This window comes from Tamandua tetradactyla, chromosome 8 (assembly GCF_023851605.1).
Source record: "Tamandua tetradactyla isolate mTamTet1 chromosome 8, mTamTet1.pri, whole genome shotgun sequence".
NCBI classification, from domain to species: domain Eukaryota; kingdom Metazoa; phylum Chordata; class Mammalia; order Pilosa; family Myrmecophagidae; genus Tamandua; species Tamandua tetradactyla.
The window spans coordinates 27593998-27609459 of NC_135334.1; the positions used below are offsets into that span (position 1 = coordinate 27593998).

Consider the following 15462-nt stretch of genomic DNA (forward strand, 5'->3'; position numbering starts at 1 on the left):
CTAAGTCTCCCCATCCCAACCCCAGCAAAACTTCCACACCACAAGGGTCTCTGAGCCAGGAGGTCAAAACGAAAACTAAGGTGGGGCTAATAGACTACTCCCTTTAAACCCCCTGTGGTTTTTGTTTGGTCGAGCGTCTACCCTGTGACAGGTTCTGTGCTAGGGGCAATGGGGGATGCAGTGAGCCAGAGATGTCACTCTATAGTTAGAAATAAGATGGGGGTGGGGGGGAGTGCAAGGGTAGTTCAGTTGGAGAATTCTTGCCTGCCATGCAGGAGACCCAGGTTTGATCCCTGGTCCATGCACTTGCCAGAAAACAAAACAAATTAATAAAAAACAAACAAACAAAAATTCAACAAATGGTGCTGCAATAATAGGATACTCACATGGAAGAAATAATGAAATGTGACCCCTCCATACAGCATACAAAAAGAAAAAAAAAAGAAGTAAGACGGGAACACAAAGAACAATGCAATAAATGCCACAGAGAGGTTTACATCTTTAATTAGATTGGGGAGGGGTGTTGTGTCTAGACAGGGTGTGGGAGTGCAGGGAAGTCCTTATGGACCATAGTGATTGAAGAAGGACCAGCAGGAATCAACATGAACATATCAAGAGGGGGAGATGAGACATTTCAGTCAGAGAACAGCACAGGCAAGGGCCTGGGTATAGGATGGTGTGGGACATGTATTCAGAGAACAACTGACGATTCCAACTGCATTCAGGAAGACCTTAACGCTTGAAAGTGGGCAGAGAAAGGGATTCCTTTAAATACCATCCCTTAGTTTATTCCTGCAGGGAATGACTTGAGGTTTACAATTGTTGTAAGTCCTTCCTCTGAGAACGCCCCACCGGTCCAGTCTCCCTCACTGGACCTCTGAGGGCTCCCACCTCCTCGAAAACCAGTTCCAAATCCCTGGGCAGACCCACCTGTCCTCAGATCTGCTGGAGCAGGTGACACACTTAGGAGCTCTCCCCAGGGCCTCCAAAAGCCACTCCTATCTTTCCCAGTGGCTCCTTTCCACCCCACCCCTCCAACAGGCTGGCCCCCTAGGTTCTCGGTTTCTGTAACTGTAATAAGTGTCCTCCCTCTGAAGAGTTTACCCACTATTTATGCCTAATTACCATGTGGCACAATAATGATTATGTATTGCACTAAATGTGTCAGACTAATTTAGTTCAAAGTTTTGCTTCATTACAACATCAACCCCCATTCATATACATTGAGTATTTAACTTTTCTGGATCTCAGCTTCCATGGATGTAAAAAGGAGGTGGGGTGTGGTGATATGGATTAGATTAGTGCTTCTTTACCTGACTGGTCCTCAGAAGCGCTGGTTGGCTTTAGAAATACAGAACTGTAACCCTAGCACCCCAAATTCTGATCTAGTAGATCTCAGCTTGGGCCCCCAAATCTGTATTTTTTTTTTCTTTTCTTTCCCAGGGGTTTCTAGCGCATTCAATCTAAGGACTGACATTTAGGAAGCGCTGAAGTAGCTAATCCCTAGGACGCTTTTCAAAACTCATTTATTCATTTATTGATTGATTCACCAAAAGGGGGGAGTACCAGGGATGAGGCAGGAGACAGAGAGGCAGACGACAGATGTGTGGACTTTTAATCCATTTTAACAAGATTAGAATTGATCCCAAAGGGAGTTGAAAGACTATGAAGGGTTTTAGCAGAGGGTGACATGATCAGATTTGTGTTTTAGAAGCAGCATTCTTATGCAGTATGCAGGATGGGCTGGAGGTGGGAGAGTGGCTGGGAAGGCTTGGATGATAATCCTCATGAAAGAGGGTGATGACCTGGATTGGAGTGGTAGCAGTGAGGAGGGAGGGAGGGGAAGGCTTTGAGCAGCATTCAGAAAGTAGAATGGACAGGACTTAGTGGTTTCATTTTTCTCTGGATCTGGGATACAGTGGACATGTCTAGTTGTTTGACTCCACAGCCCTTGTCCCCTGCTTCTCTGGAGCACTCTTTACTGTGTCATTCTTGGTGGGAGACAGAGCCCTTTTTCCCACTGAAGGGTGAGGCTCGTGAACAGCCTCAACCAACCAAAGGCAGCTGCTCCAGATTTTGACTCAAGAGCTAGTGACTCAGAAAAGCAGGAACAGCAGAGGTGGGCAGCACAAATAGCAGCAAATTTCCAGGAGCAGCATAGCAGAGTGTCTGATGCTGGAAGTGGGGAAGGGACTATCCGGTGCCCTGTATTAAATGAGCTCCCATAGTTCAGTTTCCGGGGGACTGCTGCTCGGGCTGGATTTTGGTTGAAGATTAAGTGTCTAGCCCTTTCGTTCCTGTTTTACCAGCCTGGTTCTTTAATCATCCCCTTGATTTTGGGAGCTATTACAATAGTTTCAATGAATTGCTTTTCTGCTTAAACTGCCCAGAGCTGTTTCTGTCTCTTACATCTGTGTTTCCTGATGGATACAGAGACTGTTGGAGCAAGCTGTGGCATGAGCAGCTGCGAGGTATAGTCCTCAAGTCCTCAGAGGCAGGACACACACGCAGAGGAGCAGGTTGTCAGGCAGAGAGTTCCAAATTCTGCTGTTTAGTGTATAGACTAAAAGCATCTCTTCTCCTTATTTTCTCATGCTCAAATGAAGAAAGTTTGAAAGAACTTCACAACTGAGAGCTGGACAGCTCAGTTCCATCCTACACCCCAGTGGCTGAATGGTCCTTGCATTTGCAGATGACATGAAAACTATCATCCTGGTTTCATTGCCTGTTCCCATCCTCTGGAAGGGGAAGCCCCTTGGTAATCTTTCCAGTGCTCTCCCAAACTAATGACGTTACTGACATCACAAGGCTCTCAGAAGCTAAATGAGATAACAGGTGAGAAAGTGCTTTATTATCTATAGCAGAAGCTGACGAAATCCAAGACAGTACTGATTAGACTTCAATACAACTGAAGATGGTGTGTATAAATTGTTTCCTAAAGTCAAACCACTTTCACACCTATACAAATGGTAGTTCTTAGATATTTTATTTTATTTTATTGTATATATTGGTGACTGCAGTGGCCACCGATTTGCAAGGTGTATAATTTTATGACCTCTTCCCATCAAAGAATTAAATAAATTTGCTGTATGGATAACTGCACTCTAATTGATCTGTTTTGTAACTGGAGAATTATATAATAGAATTTCTTAAAGTGGGTCACACCTGTATTCTCTGTTGTTCCAGAAGAGGAGGATGCAAGCAACAATATAAATGTCCACTTCACAGTGATGTGCAAGACCAATGCATTCTACCAGTGAGGAAATAATTCTTTAAGAGTGAATTACAAACTGGGTAGATGGAAACACTAGTGGTCAATGAAAGGGAGGGGTAAGGTGTATGGTATGTATGAGCTTTCCTTTTTTTTTTTTAATCCCTTTTTCTGGAGTGATGCAAATGTTCTAAAAAATGATCATGGTAATCACATCACCGATGTGATGATATTGTGAGCCATCGATTATACACCATGTATAGAATGTATGTGTGTGAAGATTCTCAATTAAAAAAAAAGTACATTAAGAAAAAGAGTGAATTACACATGCAAATGTCAAAACTCTCAAGTAACTCTCACTGCACTCCTGGCTTGGTCAGACAAAGTGTCCTTATGCCCATGCTTTGGGAAAAATCCTCTCCCTCCCCATCTCTCCCTCAGGACTATAAGCCTAGTATATCTTCAGTTCCTTAAATGGAGTATCTTGAAAGCAGTAAGCAAGGTTTCTGCCCTTCTGTAAGATGTTCTGTGCTTTGAGGGAAATAATAAAGGTATAAAGGGCAGAGTTCATTTTCTTTTTTTTCCACACCTCCTCTGACCCAGGTGGATGACCCCCTGTTCTAGTTTGCTAGCTACCAGAATGCAATTTACCAGAAATGGAATGGCTTTTAAATGGGGGAATTTAATGAGTTGCTAGTTTACAGTTCTAAGGCCAAGAAAATGTCCCAATTAAAGCAAGTCTATAGAAATGTCCAACCTAAGGCATCCAGGGAAAGATACCTTGGTTCAAGAAGGTCGATGAAGTTCAGGGTTTCTTTCTGAAGTGGAAGGGCACATGGTGAACACAGTCAGGGTTTCTCTCTCATCTGGAAGGGTACATGGTGAACATGGCATCGTCTGCCAGCTTCTTCTCCTGGCTTCCTGTTTCATGAAGCATTTCGTTCTTCATCTCCAAAGGTCACTGGCTTGTTGACTCTGCTTCTCATGGCTATGTCGTTCTGCTCTCTCTGAATCTCCTATTCTCCAAAATGTTTCCTCTTTTATAGGACTCCAATAAACCAAGCAAGATCTACCCAAATGGGTGGAGACATGTCATCACCTAATTCAGCTTAACAACCACTCCTGACTAAACCACACCATCCAGGGAGATGATCTGATTAGTTTCAAACATACAGTATTGAGTAGGGATTATTCTACCTTTATGAAATGGGATTTTGATTAAAACATGGCTTTTCTAGGGGGCATACTTCCTTCCAGACCAGCAAACCCCCCTAGTGTCCCCAGAGTCATTTGCAAATGGGATAAGAACACCCTAGTTCAAAAAGTTGTTATTTTCCTTTAATCCCCCTGATTATATTGCAATATGGCTCTTTATCCCCATTTTGCAGTTGAGGAAACTGAGGCTCAAAAACATTCAGAACTTTCCCAAAGATACAGAGTGGGGACTTGACCACAGTCTGGTGCATCTCCAGAAGTGCTGCTTACCTCACCCTCTTCTGCCTCCTGACTCCTCAGATAAGTGCCTGTTGCTGTGGAATAATATGTGGCAGCCTGTGTCTCTCTGTGGGTGCATCCTCCTTTCTATGCCCCAGCCATCCCTCATTTTCCATCTCGGAGGGCAGTCCTTAGAGTAGAAGAGGGGATTATATTTCTCCCTTACTGTCTGTTTGCTCAGTTCTTTCTTTCCTTATTACAATGGGTTAACAAAACCCCTACCGACTTCAAAACCCATCCTTAACCCCTACTCCATCTTCAACAATGAAAAGGGTAGCAATAAAGGTCTGAGTTGGCTTATCAGGAAGAACTTGACTCTGGGGCTCTGGAATATACAGATGAGGCCGAGGCCCCCTTTCTGGAAAGCTATAAGGGACACCCTACTCCCACCCACGTGGGCTGGGTTGTTCTGCCTGGGGGCAATGGGAGGCTCTCGATGCCCCCCACAGGTTCCTGGCAGCCGGGGAGGTGGGAGCCTGCAGTGCAGCCGCGTGCCTGGCCGCAGCTGCTCCTGTCACCCATCACCCCATGCATCTGTTTGCAGTGCCGCCTGTTTGAACAGCGAGGCATTTGCTAATTGAAAATGAAAAGATCCATCCGTCTCACTCGCAGCGGCATGAAATCCACTCAGCTGTGCAAGACTGGGGTAAAAAAGGCAGTGTAAAGCCACCGTGTCCTTGGGCCTCCTGACTGAGCCAGGCTACCCTCCTTTGCTCAGAGCAACTGGGGTCAGCCAGGGGTCACACATACTCAGTTTGTCTAACGCTTCCACTTCTGTTGTCTTCAGTGTAGCTGAAAAAAATAGATGTTAGTAGCCTGGAAATAAAGACAGGGAAACTGAGAGTCAGAGAGCTTAAATAATGCAGCCAAGATGACACAACTAGTAGGTGCTGAGGCAGGATACCAGCCTACGTCCTCTGATCTGGTCCAGTAGGAAGTCCACCTTGTCTCTAGGCTGATGTAGAGGCACTGAATCGGGAGGCACCAAGTCCCTCCTTAAGTGGATTAAATCTTAGAATGAAGATCCAAGGGTATAGGAGGGGAACCCTATATTCAACCGTATCTCTAATGTCTATTACTCTAAAAGCAAATATGGAAACAACAGCACCGAAAAAAAAAAACAAAAAAAAAACCCGCTCCAATGCAAACAAACAAGAACAAAGCAAATATGGCAAAATGTTTAGATTCCAGATCATCTCCATCAAGCTTGTGAGGTACAGGCCAGGATCCGCAGGATAGAGCCAAACGCTTGGGGAGGGGGCGAGGCTCATGCCTACTTACAGCCTCTCCCTCAGGGCCTCAGGAGAGCTAAGTGTGAGAAGTGCTGGTTTGCACCTCAGGAGATGGGGCCTGGCCCACCACTGGATCTCTGTGGGATTTGGAAGGTCATGCCATCTCTCTGGGCCCAAGTTCCCCCTCTGAAGCCATTTCCATAATTATGCGGGTCACTGGAGGAAATACTGAGACAAATTTTATCTTGTGGCTCTGGGTGACAGTTTGGCCACTCTGCGAACTGGTCAGGTTTTCGGGGTGCTGGCCCCCCTACCTGGAATGCTGTCAGTGCCCTGCCCCTGTGAAAAGCCTCCCTCCTTTGTGCTGAGATCTGCTCCAGGCATTTCCCCGTGGGTCTCCACTCTGGATTAGCAGGGCATCAGGACAGGGGCCTGGTTTTCTTCCTCTCTGTGAGCCCAACAAAGAAGAGATAGTCAACTAACTGCTGAAGAAGAAAGAAAAGGGAAAAAAGGGAAGAGGAGCAGCCCAAATTACCCTGGACAGAGCACAGCAGTAGGTCAGCGTCCCCTGGAGTCAAATATGAACTGGAGTCCCGGAGGCTCTCTGAATTTTGAATTACCACCTTAGGTCAACTCCAAGCAGGCTTTTCCTCTGAAAGAGTAAAGCAACAGAAGTGACCACAGGGATTCCAAGGACAAAAGTCGGAAAACGGACCCTGGACCTCTCCTACTACTCTTCCATCCCAGCGCCTCCCCGCACCCTATGCTCCGACTCCTCAAAGGAGGAAACAGACGAGTTCAGGAGAGTGAGGATGCTCGACGAGTAGGCCATAGAGGGCTCGGTTCCGAACGGCACCTCTGGGCCACCTGACCTGCTCAAACTGGGAACTACGAAGCCGCTAGCCACTTCCTCCAGGTCCAGGTGCACGCAGCTGGCCGACAAACCCGCGCGAGTGGGGCGGGGCCTGGTCCCAGGGGCGGGGCCCGGAGCGCCTCGTGGCCAGCGCGGCCCCGCCTCTCCCCAGCGCTCCCCGCGCTCCGGGCGCGGCGGAGCTGTCGGACCACAGTGCTGGAGCTGTCGCCTCCCGTGCGCCCCGCGCCGCCTCCGCGCCGCCCGCCGCCCAGCCCCGCCCCGCCCCGCCCCGCCTCGTCCCGCCGCGGCCGTCCACTGCTCCCCGCGGGCGGGAGCCAGCCGAGCGGCTGCCCGCCCGGGCTCTAAACGGCGCGGCGCGACCAGGGGGTCCGAGAGCGGCGGCCCCGGACGGCTGCCGAGGGGCGGCCGCGTGTGGATGCGGCGGGAGCCGGAAGCCTCGAGCAGCCGGCGCCGCCTCTGCCCCCGGGCGCCTTATGGCTTGAAGGTAAGCGCCGGCGGCAGGAGAGGCGCAGCGGTCGAGGCGGGTGGGCAGAGAGAGAAGAGCGCTCCGAGGGCGGCACGGCCGGGACCAGAACTTTGTCCACTACTCTCCTGTCGTCTGCCCGTGGCGCCCCGCATGCGGTCGCGCTCTCCACGGACTTTCCGTCGGGCGGCTTTCCCCGGGGAGTTCCGGAGCCCGGTGGCTGCCCGCAGGGTCCGGAGCCCCTCTCACTGGCTCTCGGTAGTTTTCAGCCCCGCTTGGACGGGGAATCTCACCCGGGGGACAGGCGGGCTCGCGGAGAGCGAGCTCCCCGAGCCGCAGTAACCGAGCATCTCCCGCTGGCACTTTACTGCCAGCTCCCGAGTCCGGCACCCCAGGGCCAGCGGCCAGAGTTTCCGATTGCTCAGGAGGGAAAAGGGTTGTTCTCGGCAGCTCCTCGTTCTAGCGACTTGAGATTTCTCCTAAGGGCAGAAGCCAGAGATGGGGGAGAAGCCAGTTTTGACGTCGCCTTCCCACTCCCTAGCCTGTCCGCTGTCCTTGGGTTCTGATTCTTCGTTCTCCTTCCTCTTCTCTGTCTGAGATCTAGTCGGGGAAGGAGTCTGGGGTTTCAGACCCAGCTCGGCCTGGGAGTGGGAGTGAAGGTGGTGGGGGCAGTAGCGGAGGGTGACCGTTCGGCTCTGGAATGGACCAAGAGCCCGAAAGGGTGGTGTGCGGAGACAAGCGGCAGCTCTAAGCGCCACACAGAGCGCGTCCCCCATCGCTGTCTGCGGCGGGCAGCTTGGGAGCGGTTCCTTTGGAAAATCAGAGGTAAGACGGTGCGCGCGCGTCTACAAACAGGCTTCGCCATGGGCACGAGTCATCGGGCTGCAGCCCCGGAGGGACAGGGCCTTGCTTTCTAACCACAGGAACTCTCTCTGAGCGAGTCACTCCTGCCCCACCTGATACTCCACTACTTTCTGTGCTGGGGGCTCCTGAGATTGGGTGAGATGAAAAGCTCTCCTGTGGACCTCTTTCCCCACCCTCCCAGCCTTCTCCAGGTCTCACCATATCCGGATTTAGACCAGGCTACAGACCTTCCAGGCTAATCTTTGCTCCTTCCCAAGGAACTAGATGTTCAATGATTCAACCCTCTTTGGATGCAAATACTTGTGCTTAGCCCTGAATCATCCTGCAGCATTAGTATAACTGGAAAAAGAAATGATAATCCTCATCTTTTCCCCTGTTACTGCTGTTTGATGAGGGTGGGCAGAGAGACGGGCGGTGGTGAATGTGACCAATTTCAAGAGAATTCACTTAGATTGTTTGCTGGGTCCCAGTCTCCTGCCTTTGACTTCTCTGTTTGGTGTTCAACATTCTTGGCACATTTGACTGCGGGGGGGTTGGTGCTTTCTCTGAACTCAACCTTGTGACTGGAGAAAGGTTTGGGGAGCAATTGGATCCAGAGCCATTTGGGGCCATGGCATCTCAGGCCTTGTTCTCTTGAAGAAGATTCTCAGTTCCTTCTGCCTTCCCTGCACAGCCTGGGGGTGAAAGGTGTCTGGAAAAGGGGGATTCTGATTTGTTCTAGAGGTTTAAGAAAACATTTCTCCAAATGTTTTTTTTTTCTCCCGTGAACTCTATGCATCTAAATCATCCAGGAAGCTTGTTAACAATGCATACTTTTGTTTTTTCCATGGCTCTACTAGATGAGGATCTCAAACTGAGTTCCAGGGATTTATATTTTAACAAGATTTCTGGGCGATTCATATGCACAGTGGGTTAAGGGATCTATTCTTTTTAAAATTCAGAACTTCAGATTAGAGGTAGCATGATTAGGGTATTTAATTGACCCCTTGCCTCCTGAATTTATATATGTTAAATTCTTCAGCCATAGGATTGTTGGTGGAGAGACCAGTCCCTTAATTCAATCCCTGTACTGCTATGAAGGATGCAACTAAATCTCTTCTGTTCCTTCAAGATCCTCTTGGGCTTTTCATCTTTCAAAAACATATGTGTGTGTGTATATATATATAGTTTGCTTTGTTTTTTACCTTTCTAAAAATCACCAACATGGCTTCAGGTTGATTTGAGTAAATACTAACTCCCCCCTTATTCTGGGGGGACTCAGTACATTCTTTGTACCCTACCCCTTCTGGGGAAATTACTGTCTTTCGTTGTGTATATGCTGTGGTTTGTTAACCCAGCCACTCCTGAAATACCAAGGAGTGATTAGTTCAACCTGGTAGCACGTCATGTTCCCCAAGGCTGGAAGCCACTTGTGCCCTGCTGGCAGTGACATATTGATTGTTTTGATTTGGCTCTGGTGCTCCATAAGCTAGAAAGCTTGCAATGGATGAATAGGCCAGGAATGATGCTTACTTATGGCTAATCGGTCTTCTACCCCTGCCTTCAAGGGTGGGTTGTTTCTGTCTATAACATGCAATTATAATTTTGAGAATGATGAAAGAGAACCCAATCTTGCAAGAAACCCTTCTGTTCCTCCTCCTGTAACATGGGAAATAAAGGGAAGCTCATGATCTCATCAGAAATCCATGCTACATACTCCTGAGATTGACTGTTGAAGCCAGGCTGGTCTGAGGTCATCGTTCTCTGAATAAACCGGGGAAAGGCAGGTGGGCTCTGTCCTGGAGAGAGCCGACTCCATCTCATTTGTAAGTGAAAGTTGCATTTTGGTGCTGAGGAAGAAGCATGGCTGTGAAGATAGCCCAGAGAGAGTGTGGTAGGGGTGGGGAGCTGGGCCTTATGATAAGAACTCCTTGGGTCAGCCTTGCCCCTTCCAGTAATTCACATTTTGTGACCTCTCACTTCCCTTTTCTCCCTACCTTATGAATCTCCTGCAGTGAAGGTGTTTCAGCAGCTAGGAAGGGAGAAGAGAATCAGACTTGAGGTTTTATGATGCCAGGACCCAAGCCATATTTGTGATATGTCCCAGACTCAAGTTGTGTATCAGTAGGTTACAGTGACCTAAGAGCTGAGTCTTAAGTAAATGGATATGACTGCCCAGGCAGTCACATTTCCCTGAGATACAATTTATAGGACTTTAGGTGCTTGGATTACTTGGCCCCTCAGAGGTCATCCTGGATGCCTGGGACACCAAACAGGGCAGCTGTACCCTTAGTCTAGAAATATGGTGGTCTCTTTCTTGTTATTACTCCCCAAAAGGAGTGAAATGAGCTTTCTAGTTCCAGGACACCAGGATTGGATTAAGTGAACAAAGCTTCTCTATCCTGCGGGGACTCTGCATAGAAGAAGAGCATCCTGCATGTAGGAAGTGCTTGGAAACCACAGGCAGCAAGAAGGGTTCAGCTTGGTTCAGCTTCTCAGCAGGCACCCTCCCCTGTACATAGCCCGTCATATTGCTGAACCCCAGCACCATTTGTCCCTGCCACTCAGTAGGGCTTTGAGATTATGTGTAAGCACTCAGCTCTCCAGGATACTAAATGGAGCCACCAAGGGTGTGCAAGTTGCTTATTTACCAATTCTGGGTGGCAGACTGATATTAATTATCTCCAGCCTCCTTAATTACTCTAACAGTGTTAGAAGCCAATGTTAATACACCCCTGCCTCTCACCTTCTCCCATCACCATACAATTGAAGATTTCTTTCTTATTTTTTTTAGCAATAGACTCATATTATCTAAATTCATGGGCTTGGAAAATAGCTTGATTATAGTGTCAGTGCATGTGGGCGGAGGAGTAAAGATACAAGATTCAGCCATTTGGTTTGCTTCTGTTTGGGTCCGGAAAAAGGAGAGAACCTTGCCCTTGTGACCTGCACATTTTCCCTTTTCTTATCCCTTTCACCTCGATCTGATAAATGGGTTAAATCGACACACTTGGCAGCTGGGATGCCCCTTGGGACGGTGCAGCTTCTTCTCTCCCTAGGAGACAGGGGAACTGCTTCTTTGCCGAAGATATACAAGGAGGAGCCAGAGATGACGCACTTGGGCCTGGGCTCTCCCTCCTCCCTGGGATAGAAGAGGCTGTGCTGCTGTGTTGTTCCAAACCCAGACCTGGAAGCTGCTGGGTGGTATGGGGGAGGTGGGGGCAGTGCAGGGAGGTGGGAGAAGAGGAGACTCACTGAGGCCCTCTGAAAAGGCTGAGCTTAAATATACATTGTACAGGTGTCAACGTAGTCAAGTTGGAGCATTTTTTTTGTGATCTGATGGCACCTGCAGGGATTTTCACTTTTTCCAGGAGGAAATGGCAGGGGGATTCTTTGCGGTCTGTAGGGATGGGAAGGGAAAGGAGAGAGGACTCCTGGCTTTCCCTGAAGCCTTGTGAGTGATGTCAGCTGCTCCAAGACAGAGGCTGGTAAGTGAAGTCAGGCAGACTCAGCCCCCAGCGGCTCCGTCAGTAGGCCTTCCAGGGTGCTGCAGTTCAGCCCAGAATGGCAGCCTCACCCCAAGAACACTCTTCCTGCAGATGTCTGGGAGTCGCAGTGAGTGCTGGGGCCCGTCCATTCGTCATTTGACTCCTTCAGAATGTGCCTGTCCTTTTCATTTCCCCTCCCGCCTTGTTGTTATTGTTTGAATTCTGAGTGGCCCAGCAGGGGAAAGGCATTAGAAATGAAATTATTTTTGTTACACACTGTATAATTGCCGCCTCCTCCTTCCCGCTACCCCAGGCAGCCACATCACAGGCAATTCCCCGGGAACTTTGGGTCTGGGAAAGTGGCTCACTGGCCGGCTTCCTTGGAGAGGGCTGCTTCTACAAAAGGTCCTGCTCACCAGTGCCTCTGCCATTTATCGTGCACTTGCCATCTGCAGGACACGGCGGCTAGCACCTTGCGTGTATTTTTCACATCAACCTCCCGTCCGCCAACGACTCGATGAAACCGATGCTGCTGTTCTTCCCATTCTACAGGAGAAGCAGCATCAGCTTAGTCTTACCTTCTCTGTACATTGCACGTGACCTTTGCAAGTAGCAGAAGGAATAACAAAGGAAGGAGAATGGGGATCAGAAGGTTCTTTCCTTAACAAACTGATACGACAGTGAGCTTTGTTTTTTGTTTTCTAACTTCATTTTTGATGCCAGAAAAGCGAGAAGAGGAGAAGGTTAGAGGGAGAAAGATGAAAGAAATAATTTCTTGGGAGTTTTGAATTTGAGGTTCATCCAAGAAGTATTGGTCTGTAACCTGGGTCTGGGTTACTATGGAGGAGATGCGTTAGGGATGAAACTCAGCAAGCCCAGGGAGCAAAGGGGAGGCAGACGCAGAGGGGAAGCAGGGTCTAAGCCTTCTAGCTTGAGGACAGGGTAGTGAAGAGATGCAGACTGGTAAAAGTCAAGGCTTATCTCTGCAGGTTGCCTGAATCTGTGATACCATCGTCTTCCCCCTCACCTCTCTTTGAGGGGGACAAAACTGTCAAAAGGATGAAACTCAGACTCCTGCCAATGTTGAGCCCTTTGTGTTGCTTTCTAATGACTGAAGCTGTGCTACGTTTACAAGGCTAAGCTTCATGTTATAGTGAGGTGAGAGTTGGGGTGCTCTGGGGTCTTGCATAGCCACGGGAAGGACTCATGCATATTATCTTTAATAATATGCATGTTTGATCAATGCTTTTCTGGTGGGCAGAGGCAGGAGATGCTTGGGTGTCCCTGATTGTGTCACTTTACTAGAATATCAGTTTCTTCACTGACAGAAGGAACTTGATTATGTACTGACCAAATAGATTGCAGTTCCTAAGTTTTGACAGCACTAGAGGCTTCGCCAGAATGACTGGATAATGATGTTCACATCTTAACAAGCTAGGAGACTTCATGGTTGAACGTCACCATGAGTTTTATCAATGATATGCACCGACATTTGGTTGCTTATTTAAACTCTTTCCGGACAACATAGCGGGGTAATTAAGCAGGTGGGCTCTGGAGTGAAACTGCCAGAACTGAAGCCTGATTCTAACACTGAGCAAGTTAATTGACCTCTACTATTTAGAGTTACTTATTTATAAATAAAGATGATAATAGTGATCAAATTGTGTTGCTGTGAGTAATTAAAGTAATTGATGTAAGATATTTGAAAAAGTCTGTGGCAAAATTAATCACTCAATAAATGTTAACTACAATGATCATTATTGTTATTATTAAGAAACCTGAAGTGGGGAGCACTTTCCACTGTCGTTCTTTTGTGTTAATTCAGCGTCTGATTTTATCCCACCCCCCCCCAATGAAGCACATTTCTAAAACTTTGACAAAATTGAAGCTTATACTTCTTTCTCATATGCTCTCCACTTCTGTAGCACCAAAATTCATTGGTATTCACTTGTCAGAAGCTTTTATTTACATTAAGTGGAGAGGTTCAAACTGCTGGTCATCCCTTTGAATTAGATGCAGCTGTACCTGCATTTTAACACCTGCAAACCAGGAAGAGGTGTCAATTTTCAGTGGTGGTTTTCGTGTCCTCATTTTTCTTTCTGGTTTCCTGGATCTTCCGTCAAGTTCCTCATGTTAGCCTTCCTGACTGCCATTGTCACAAGGGGTGGTGCACTCTGGCACAGGCCACTTTTTATTAAAAATGAAAAATAAGGTGAACATGCTGGTATGCAAGGAGAGGTTCTTTGGCTGAGAGCATCAAAGAATTTCACACCGAGCAGATCTCCAAAGCTGGCTGAACTATATTCTCTCTATCTTTTGGATCACTTATGGCAGGAGCCAATATCACCCAGTTTTTGGATCAAGTATGTTCTTGCCTGAAAGAAGAGGTTGGAACACAATGGCTTATGGCCCTGGGACTCTCCCATACAGAATACTATTCTCTCTCTTTGGCTTTTTTCTTTTTCTATGAATCCTTCCTTGGAGAAGACTCTTTCCTAATTGACACATCTTCTGCTGGCCACTTAACAAGGCTTGATTCCTCATGATAGCAGGACATCTTCCTTCGACCTTGAGCCCCCTCAGCTTTTTCATTCATTTATGGCAGGTTCAACAAGAGAAGAATAATGAAAGGCTCAAACTAGTATCCTGGGTCCCAAGCAGAGGATGTCAAGGCCCCCAAAGCTATCCGTGTTTCCATGCAGTGTGGATAGCTGCATGGAGCAACATGGATAGCCGAAGGCCTGGGATCAGTCTGGGTAACTAATGGCACAAAGTCTACACCATGGCCAGTCTACTCTCGGGAGCTGGAAGGGGGCAGTGGGACGTAACCATGCAGCCCTCCAAACATCCTGGGAACATCCTTGGTTACATTCTGTGGTAGCTGACTTCCAAGATGTTCCCTCAATATTCCCCCACTTTCAGTTATTTATATTCTTATGTCTTCTCCTACATTGAAGGGGCTGCCTTATCAAATGACAGAGAATGGCTTCTGAAGATAGGTCATAAAAGATATTGTGGCTTCTACCTTATTCTCTCTTGGATCACTCACTTTGGGAAAAGCCAGACACCATATCATGAGGACACTCAAGTAACCCTATGGAAAGGCCCACGTGATGAGCAACCGCCAACAGCCATGGGAGGGAGCCATCTTGGAAGCAACTCTTCCAGCCCAAGACAGCTTCACGTGACTGCACCCACACAGGGGTCTTAACTGCAACGTTTTGAAAGACTCTGAACCAGAACCACCTGCTTAAGTTGCCTAGCTTCTTAAGCCACAGAAACCATGGGATAATAAGTATTTGTTGTTTTAAGTTGTGAGGTTTTAGGGTAATTTGTCACAAAACAATAGGTGACAAATATACACCCTGAAATTATTTGCAGGTTGTCTTCTGCAATGACATGGAGTCTGTTTCCTACTCATTGTATAAAGATAGACATCCTATAAAGGGACTAAAACTACCTCTTGTGTGCTCTCATAGCTGCCCTCAGGTTATGTTATTCCAAAATTTGAAAGTGCTCTGTTTTCACGCTGGTCCCGAGCCCTCCCAGCTATTGTCTTTACAGATCATTCTGCCTTGATCGTTCTGCTTTCCTGGACTCACTCTTCCTTGAATGTTTTCTAATGTGGTGGCCACTCAGCATGCTTTTAAAAATATTTCTTTCATTCAGCAACTATTTATTGAGCACCTTCTATGTACTAAGCATTCTTCTTGGTTGCAGCTTTATCAGTGAACAAAACAAAAATTCCTGCCCCTCTATACTTTACATTCTGTTTGGGGAGAGAGATGGTAAACAATAAACAGAAAAAGTAAATTATTGAGTATGTTAGATTATAAAGACATAGGAAAAGAAAAAAA

The 15462-nt window shown here is 47.5% G+C and overlaps 1 protein-coding gene across 1 annotated transcript in view; it reads left to right on the forward strand.

The window, feature by feature from the left end:
* The first annotated feature begins 7209 nt into the window (after positions 1-7209).
* The window catches only part of DRD2 (dopamine receptor D2), a 78118-nt gene continuing 69865 nt past the window's right edge, over positions 7210-15462 (forward strand). The window contains exon 1 of the mRNA XM_077112039.1: positions 7210-7295. The gene's annotated coding sequence lies outside the window, so the exon portion shown is untranslated. The remainder of the gene's footprint in view (positions 7296-15462) is intronic.